The sequence below is a fragment of the Plodia interpunctella genome, chromosome 24 (genome assembly GCF_027563975.2).
Source record: "Plodia interpunctella isolate USDA-ARS_2022_Savannah chromosome 24, ilPloInte3.2, whole genome shotgun sequence".
NCBI lineage: Eukaryota > Metazoa > Arthropoda > Insecta > Lepidoptera > Pyralidae > Plodia > Plodia interpunctella.
Genome location: NC_071317.1, coordinates 1,830,035 through 1,840,664, shown reverse-complemented (window position 1 = coordinate 1,840,664; position 10,630 = coordinate 1,830,035).

The window sequence follows — 10,630 nt, the reverse complement described above, 5'->3', positions numbered from 1 at the left end:
CATTATTAATTCAAGATATTACACAAAATTAATAAGTACAAAATGTGCAATGCTACTTTTACGCATCAAATAAGAAAAAGTGGGAAAATATTTCTTCAATTCATCGTCAAATTTTCGAAAATTCTAAAACAAATTGGTTTATGTTGTTATGTTGCATTTAATATTACCCAGAGATCTTCACTCACACCTAAAAAAATAACCTGTCGAAAAGTTAAACAGACTATTACAGAGATTGTTTCGTCCCAAAATTATATTAAGTAAAAGAAAATTTTAGTTATTTCAAACCAGCACACAAACGAATTTGAAAAGTACGTGAAGTTAAAAAGTATAAAAGAGAGAATTTATTTAACGAATCTCGAGAACTATCTTCAGACAGCTCGCCCGTATGCTGCAAGCTTGTGACACATCAGCGGGCTCGTGTCCCCAAATTGCATATTCTGGTGCATGCCCGATGCAGCGATTTAGTGTTTTATTTATAACCTTTTTAACATGAAACTTGTTGCGCGGGACATGGTTGTTGCGATCTTTTTATTTGTTTTCAATTGAAAGTTCTTCATGTAAGCACAGTAAATTAACTCACCGAAAATCTGTGGGTGCATCAACTACTTGGATAACATAGGTATTTAAGAACAAGATTTCAAGGAAATTAGATTAGAATTTTGTAATAACTAATTACATTAGAATATCTTTATAAAACCTCTTTTTTTCTAGCTATAAATAGGAATTTAGGTAGAAATTATTAAGATAAACAGGCGAAATCTTAATAGATTTGTACATTTACACCTGTAACTCAAAATCATTACTGAATATTTTTTTCCAAATGTCATCCCTTTTCACAATTTCTGCGCTTGGCTTAAACAAAAAAGGCATTCCATCATGATTATTCGAGATACAAAATGTCTCGCCGCGCGCACAGCAAATTCGTCGCGGCCTTGGCGGCGGTCGACGACATGCGAGCGTTTTTATTCGCGAAAGGCACAGGCGTAAAAATTGTTCGGCGTAAATGTCAAGTAAAAATATATTTAGTTTTGCAGTCATTTTGGAATTTTTCACTGTGTTATTTAAAGTTAGTAGATTCGAATTATTTTCGAAAAAATAGGTACCTAAAGGCCAGTAATTGTGAATACTTCTTAAAAGTTTCACATTAATTTCTTCATTTTTCAACATAAAATTAAGCTAAGTACCTACCTACTTTTTTTTAATTTCATGAAAATACCTAATTTATCTTTCAATTTTGTCAGTATTGTCAAAAATGTCTTTCATTTTATGGTTTTATCGCCTGCGTTCATTCGCTAAACCGGTCTCGGTGACGCCGCGCGCCGCCAACCGTCCTTTCTATTCTAATAAATAAAATTTAAAATGCAACTAAAAAAAGCTAGGCGTCCAAACTGACTCCACCCTGAAGGTCATTGGCCTTAGAAGCGTCATTCTTATATCGGCCGCATTTTGGCCGTACGAAACAGAGGAAGTCTCCCCGTCCCTCTCGCACCCATCACGGTTCCCATTCATTTTCGTGTGCGTGATGAATACCGATTATCTCATTCACCGCATTCGCTTTTTGAAATTTTACACATACGTAAGACTTGTCATTGTGTGCGTCGACACAAAAATTATCTGTTTGGCGCTTTGTCGTGAATGCAAAATTATCGCTTGTATAAAAATACAATTCTTTGAAATGTAACTTTTAAGTTATGAAGGCGAGCACACATCAGTAATTCGTTAAGTTCATTTTTATGTATTTATGTAACACTGATACCATTTCAATGTTTTTGGTTGTGGTAGGTCGCGGTTTGGCACGTCGCGCATGTGTGCGCGCATACGTGTTTGGAGCATCTAATTTCGAACCGGATTCCGTCGGTAGGTATTTTTCTTTTTCGTTCATTGTTCTTCGTTTTTATTGGTTTAAAAATATTCGGTATCGTTTATGGGCTTCAAATTTGCATTGGAATTGAAGTAAATATAACGCCCATACATCAATTATTCTTACCTACACGATACTTAGTTATAACTCAAGAAATTAAGCTAAATAGCTTCCCTATTTTATTGAGTAGATCAGTTGTCACTTGTTTAATGTGGATAGTAAATATCAAAGGGCCCTACCTTTACCTAGGACTCGCTTTTTGATAAAATCCATAATGTTGTTCAATTTCGCTAACTCTATAATTACAGCACATATTAAATACGTATCTACTTTGTTTTAAAATATGTCACCATATCCCAAACCATTAGTTTACTCAGTGCAAATTACAGGCCAATTTTGAAAATGTCAACTTTCCTATGAAATTTTTATAATCTATGTAAAACTTATTTTTCTCACTGTAAATTATTTCGATGTAAGATACATAAAATCTAAACTCCAAGGTGCTTGACCGCCACAATAAGACGAGTTCGCTTCCCGTCACCTGCCGATAGAAAAAGCGCAAGCGAGGTGCACCATGAGGCTGAAGAAAAATAGGATTGAAATAAACTTTAATGGGAGTAGTCCCTAGATCTATTGGATCGAACATCAATCACCCTGGAATATTTTTTTTAAATACGTAAACAAGGCAGACGTTTAAGAGAGACAGACGGGATTGACGACTGCGCGATTTGGAGCTAATAATTTGTATTTATGTTTAAAAAATCCTAGGGATATAAATATAAATAAATATATTAGGACAAATCACACAGATCGTGCTAGCCCCAATGTAAGTTCGAGACTTGTGTTATGGGATACTAACTTAACGATACTATATTTTATATCACATACTTATATAGATAAACATCCAAGACCCGGGCCAATAAGAAAAAGATCATTTTCCATCATGACCCGACCGGGGATCGAACCCGGGACCTCTCGGTTCAGTGGCAAGAACTTTACCACTGCGCCATCGAGGTCGTCAGGGAGACGCTAAAGACCACTCCTGGCCTATTATAAATACGTAATATATGTTGGCTTGTCTATATTTCTACACATAGTGTTATGATATAGTTAAAATGGGGAAGTATTTGTAAGTACGTGTGTAGGTGGTAAAGATCGGAACTGCCAAACCGATTTTAAAAATTTGTTCACCGGTAGAGAGCTATGTTGTTCCTAAGTGTTTCTATATTATTAAACAAAATTGCAGGCTTCATTTAGAACAAAATGGAAATAATTAACATACTATCTACATACGACTTCGAATAAATAGGAAAAGTCTATATTATGTATAGATATCAAATTTGAATTTACAAAACAGAAATATATTGAAAAATCCTGTTTAGATTTTTTTAAACACCCTCAATATGTTTTCGTAAAAGTAACCCTACCAAATCGTAAAATACTTTGTATAATGATTTAGTTTTCGTACGGAATCATAACTTCTAAATTTATAACTTTAAAAAAAATTATAACATCATGTAAATAAATTGTACGATTTTGATACACATTTAGTGTAAATAAACGCAAAAATTACAAAGCATAGTCTGTACAATGTTAATGAGTTTCATTCGGCATTTCTTCTCAGCAGTGGTCGTTCCGAAATGCTAGTAGTTTGTAGCCTTGGTAAATATAATTTAATTTAGAATTTGGCGTGAAAAAGTGCCTGTGAAGGCCTAATTTCTGAATAAATGATTTGATTTTGATACAATCTTCGAAAATACTGACTGTGAGTGCCATCTAGTGAGGAACGCCGAGACTAACGTTTTAAAAATGAAGCAGAGAAATGAAAATTGCCACAAGTTCTAATTCCTAGAAAAATATTAATCCTGGTAACCCTATTTATCAAAACCGGTCCTAGATTCACAGATACCGATTTTAGAATTAGTTTCAGCGCTATAATGAACGGTTATCGTTATTTTAATTGAGTTTTTATTCATGCGATTAAAGTTCGGTGCTTAATTGGAGGGTATTTTTTTAATTAGGACCTACTTTTCCCACGAGTATTATTGTTGATACTAGTTGTATCCTGCGACTTGGTTGGCGTGGGAATTTCTGGATGTTAGGATAGGTAGTTCTTCTTTATTATATACTAGCTTTTATCTTCGGCTTCGCCTGGCTGAAATTCCCACCGGTACAGTGTTTTGTTTCGTCGAGTCGTAAGGTATACCTACCTTGGGTACTCCAACTTGTGTGCGTTATGTTCCATATGGGTAAATTATTAGCTGAAACATCCATGTCGAAGCTTTGATTCATAAATTAGACCTTCACCGCCATTTTTTCTCTAAACTACAAACTACTGACCGTTGCTGAGCATACACGCCGAAAGAAACTCATTTGAAAAATGTTGGCCAATTGCCATCACACTCTGCATTAAAAAAAAAAACAATTTCTAATTAACTGCGTAGAAGAGGGTCGTTGTCCTATTTCCCCTAGATTAGTGGGATGGCGGGAAAAACAAAAATGGCGTTTAGTATTGTGTAACTAGGCGGCAGTGGGCCGAATCTACCGATAGCCAGACCCTCATAGACAGGGGAATAATAGCGTAAAGCGCTGTATTGATCTATGAAGCGCTTTTTTATTTCAATAAATAAATTCTAATTCCTGATTTAAATGCGAACGTTTACGTGTTAGGAATCAGGATGTTTAATTAAACAATAATTACTTATTGAGGTGTACACAACAGTTTACACCTTGGTGGCACTGTGTTAAAGTGCTTGCCTCTGAACCAAAAGGTTCCGTGTTCGATCCCCGTCATGACCTTTTTCTGATTGGCCCGGGTCTTAGATGTTTATCTATAGGTATATATGTATTTGTTATAAAATATAGTATAATTGAGTTAGTATCCCATAACACAAATTTCGAATTTGCAAAGCAAATTCGAAACTAGGGCTAGCTCAATCTGTGTGATTTGTCCTAATATATTTATTTATTTAATACAAATTTCACTGATATACAACAAAAGCTAAAAGCCAGACTGTAGGTTACGGCTTATTATTAAAGGTCTACCCAACAACACACAACATGACGAATATAATGGAAACAGTTCTACAAAATGATGATAAGTGAAGAATTATTATTTAGCTGTTGTTAAAATTTGATGCACACCAATATAACTCAGATGGCGCGAGGAAAGAATTATAATTTTTGTAGGTTAAGTTTTTTTCCCGCTTGCTTCCATGCTTGTCTGGCCGAATGAGAAACAGTCTTACAGCCATAGTTGTGAGTAGTTCATTGTCTACTTCCCAAGTGTTTCTTATTCTCTCATTCATTCGTTTATACTCCACTCTGCTTCCCCGTGTCTCTATTTTTAAAAGCAATCGACTAGGGACTTTTCTCTTAGGCAAATTGGCTAGAACCTCTTTCTTTCATCTTCGCGTGTTCCCGGTTTCATTCGGAGCTGTGACGCCCTGAAGCCCTAAGGTTGCTTAAAAAAAATAGTCGTTAAACTATTGAACAGCTTTGTGTTACATTGTGTGAAAATTATATTAGTTATTATTACAAAATTCAATGCAAAAAAATAAAATTTATTCTTCAATCTAATTTCTTTTTTATATTAATATTTTAAATATGTATATATAATAGTAAAACATGTTAGATATTTTGAATAATTTGTTAATTGTGTTCATTTTTGTATAAAACTTGTTTCCGATATACTTTTGTCCCTTAAAGCCGCTGCATTTGTCTATTCAGCGCTTTTCGCTTAAGGGTGAGTTTCCACCCCTAGTCCACATAATGTTCCATCCCGTTTGCCCACGTTATGGTAGGTACTTTGATGAATTGCCCCATGTACCTTTATATGCCGGTCATTGAACCCAGAATGAAAACAGACCCACAATGCTAAGGATTTATTATTTTTTTTAGAACATCGAGGTGAATTTTTTTAGAGACGACTTGTATTTTAATCATTTTTATATAATTTGTTCTAAACATATCTCGGATAGTTTTTTTTTATCTTTCGCGCTTTGAACACATAACTACACATATTATATTAACAGGACTTAGTACGAACCTTTTTTATTTAATGTTGCTGACGTTTCAACGACCTTGCAGTCGCCGTGGTCGCAGCCAGACCGGAGTATTGGCGGTGTGAAGTTGTTGGATAAAATAGGTTCGTTTAGTCTTGACTAACTAATATTATAAATGCGAAACTAAGTATATTTGTTTGTTAACTCTTTACACTCTATCAATTCAACCAATCTTCTTGAAATTTTGCATACATATAGTTTGTGAGTACGGAGAAGGACATAGAGTACCTTTTATCCCGGTAAAATTACTGTTCCTGTAGGAAATTTGCGCGGGCGAAGTCGCCTACGGCTTAAGCTAGTTCAAAATAAAAGTTAACATATAATAAAGCAAAGGCACCAAACGTAAATGTCAACTCCTGTCAGAAACCTCAATGTTGCCACAGTTTTGCGTTTAGAATGAGTGGAAATGTTTTTTAATTTATTAATACTTGTAAAGCTTATGTTCAGTATAGAGGCTGATTAGCCACAATTCATTGTCAAACAAAACAAAATTGTTCTAACAACCCTCTAACCCCCTGGTTGAAAATGTTAACATACGTCGTAAAAAAGAAGGGATATAATCCTACAAATATTAACTAGCGGCCCGTCTCGGCTTTGCTTGGATTAAAACATATACATCAAAACCTTCCTCACGAATCACACTATCTGTTGGTGAAAACCGCATGAAAATCAGTAGTTTTTGATTTTATTGCGAACAAATAGCAGCAGAGGGCTTTGTTCTATAATATGTAAGGTAATGTAAATACAGTTAGTAAAGTTTCGGGACTCAGCAAGTCCCGGAACTTTGGTCCATTTGTTATTCCAGGTCGCTGGCATGTGCCGCAGTCACATAAAAATAATAATAAATACCCAAAAATCCCTTATTTGAGACCCATATTGTAGTGTACGAAAAAAAAAATGTTTTTCGCCAAGTCCAATAGCGTTGCACAGCCGCAATGTTTTTTTTTAACGTCACCTGTCTAAGAACACTCGGGCAGCTAAGCTGAATGTAACGAAATCTAAATTATGTAAATCCGTTCAGCGGTTTTCGAGATATGAGGTACTTAATAAAGAATATTACATACATAATACAAAATATGCGCGACAAAAAACAGTACCATTTCTTTGCAGTCGGGTAAAAAACGAATCCAACTAATAATGTACTAAGAACTGCAAAACAACTACCTAAGAACAACTGCCAGAACTAATGGCCCAAACAACATATTTAGCTCTAAGAAACGCTTCAACGAACGCATATCTTTAGATTCATGTGTGTGCTCGCTCATTGAAATTCTGATGGGAAAATTAATCGACTTTTGATAGATGACCTACACTGTAATTACTAGTATAGATTAAAAAAAAACAGTCAATAAAAATTGCTGACAGGTAACCATTATTGAATTTTTAAAAAAGCTATTGAAAAATTCAGTGATAAATCAGCCAGCGTTTATCACTTTTTCTGTCCAAAAAGGAAGTGTTTATTTTTTCCTTTGCGTGCACGAAATTTTTTTATTTACGCACATCATACGAATGCACAATAAACTTAACCAATTTAAATGTGTATAAAATTTGTTGCGAGCCTCATGTTTTTGTTGATTTTTCTTAAGATCGTTCCCGTGCTTAGTATGAGAATTTCACTTGAACATCTGCGGGAATTATCAACGGAGGATTTTTCGGAGAAAAGGAAAATTGTCACCGGAGTATTTCTCTATTCTCGGAAATTCTGGTCACATCTGAACGACCAAGTCGCAAATAAATTCAAAGTTAAATAAAACCTTTTACACAAGTCCTATTTATCATTCATCGGGTTACACCAGCACATCAGTTACGACGTAATATTATTACGAAGGGACACACACACACATAATGGATGTACTTAGTGCGTGCGTGGCAAAAATGCGACTCTGGAACTTGCTTAACTATCGAACAGGGAAATGTGTGGAGACCATTATTTTTATAATTTTACAGTGTAAGTTGTCATTTCAATTTGTTCAAAAATTTATTGCTACATTTAGCTACTAATTTTTAAAAGTACAATTTGGCAGTTCGCCTATTAGTACCTAATGTTAAAATGTTGCACATTGGACTGGAGACCTGGACACTTTAGATACAAGTTTTGAGTAAACATTAGGTTTCCTCGCAATGTTTTTCTTCGAAAGTTACCAATGGTATAACTTTACAAAATTTTACAAAAAATATCCAACTAATGTTATAAAGACCAAAGTTTGAGTATGTTTGTTACTTCTTCACGCTCCAAGGGCTGGACCGTATTTTTTTTTAATTGGATATTGAGATATTCTTTACGTTGTATCTTAATATCAACTTGTATTAACACATAGCGTACTTTTTTTTGATTTGATTTCATAAAAATATCTTTATAAACCAGATGACGTTACTGTGCATAAAAACGCAAGTATTTTTTTAATTATTACGCGGGTAACACCGCGTGGTGCAGTTAGACACAGATATATTAGACTAAGCTTGTAATTTGAGTCCGATGGACATAAACACAGAAATAATCACAACACACCCAAAACCGCAGACTCACATCTGTGATTACAAGAATATATTATTCCGCACTGGGAATACTCCAGATAGCGGGAGGGATGGTCTGTTTTAAAAAATAAAAAATAGAAATAGAATCTCCACCCCTTTCCCTATGCCCAACTTCCCTGGGCAAGGTGAATGAACTTACGAAATGAACACACACACACTCCCCAAGCCGGTATGTAGTACACACACATAAATTGCACCAAATTCGTTTCAAAATCACCCATATTACTACCGCGTAAGCATTACGTGTAGCCATGACATGTGGTTGGCTGTACATGTACTTTTTATTCGCTACTAGTATTCGCACCCGGCGTTTTGTGACTTCCGATCGTGATGGGAGGAAGTCGGAATTTTTTTATTTATTATAAAAAAACATGGGAAGACTGCACACTAGTTGATAATTGAGTTCAGTAGTGTGTTGTGTATGCGAATTGTTGTGTGTTGTGTTTACTACCACGATAGGTAGTCTTAAAAGTCATATTAGATTCCTTTAGGTGATTTGAATGAAATCTGACACGAGAAAGAAGAATAAGTAAACGAGGAATGAAGGAGGTTATGAGGAAATTCAAAGCCACATAATTCATACTTCCATAATAATAATATAGATGCGAAAGTCTTTGTCTCTCTGTTCCGCTAAACCGCTGGACCGATTTTGATTAAATTTGGTATGCATGTAGTTAAAGACCCCCGCCCAAAAACCCCGGGGGAATAGTTTCGTTTTTTTTTCAAAATCAAACCCCAAATTACTATAATGGGGGTGAAAGTTTGTAGGAAAATAATATTTATATATTAATTAATTATTAGGTGATTATTTAAGCTTAAGTTAAGTTAGACTTATTGGCGTATGGTTTCCGCCCTAGAATAATACTCCTCTGCCTCTTTCTCTTAAATCACTCCATCGGTACCTAAAAAATGTTATTTAAGTACTACTTATATATGTTTTGGTCTACATAAAAAAAAGGTCTATTAAAAGTCCTAAATTAAGCCAAAAAGCAAGCCCTTGAACCAGGTATGTGTCGGAATTCATTAAGGACAACAGTGTAGGGCTGTAATTGGGGGCTAAAGAGGGCTGCCCAAACCGTAGGGTGCTGGTACGGCGCGGTGCAAGGGACGAGTGACAGCGTTAAGTTTTCAAACTCTATTTGAAACAAATATAAATATAAATAAATATATTAGGAGAAATAAATTAATGAAGGCATCTTTTTTTTTTACAATTTTCTTTCCGGGGCTTTTGAAAGAAATTTATGTATAAATACGTGGTACCTTTGTAGTTATTTTCGGATTTGTAAGTTAATAAATAATATAGGGACGGATCCCACAGATTGAGTTAGTACAGTATAGTAAAGTACGTTCGAGACTTGTGTTATGGGATACTAACTCGACGATACTATAAGGATTGTATCATAAACCCCGTGCACATACGAAACGGGGGTGTACCTTGGGTAGATCCTCTATGCGAAGTTTCAAGTAAATTAACATCTGAGAAAAAATTGCTCCGACATTTTCTCAGCGGATAGATCCATCAGAGTCACCACCACTTTGGTACAAAAGTGCAGGGTTAATTTTTCTTTCTTTTTGATCTATAGCAGGGCACCTTACTCTCGTCTATTTTAACCACCAAACAGCAATGCTTAACTTCTAATTGTTGTATTTAGATGTAAGAGATGCAGAGTAATTACCTGCAGGGTACTGTGGCAAACCTAAGGGCACAAAGTCAGCTTTGCTAGTTTAAAATCCATGGTGCAGTGACCACTTACCTTTAGGGCGGTTGATAGACTTGAAAAGTCAGCCGAGATTTAAATAATCATAGCGTGTATAAACGCCTCCGCTCTATCGCTTCCGCCACCGACCATTATTCGGGAAGCACACTCTAGGTCTTCCACTTAACACGTCCTAATTACTAGTACAGCGGATATTTACACCACTAGTTTTGGGGACGTATATACAGGGTGACTTTTTATATATATCGGCATTATTTTGTCTATATGCTCAGTCCATGATACGTCTGACTTGTGCGACGCCATCGCTTCCACCCGTCAAAGTTGCGGTCGCTGGGAGGCCAGCTGGGAAACGTTCTCTGATACCTCGCATTGACAGCAAAATGTAAGCGAGCTTACCGCGAGCTCGACGTAGTTTTGGTGGCAAGGTGAAGCATGTAGACGAAGGACGTATA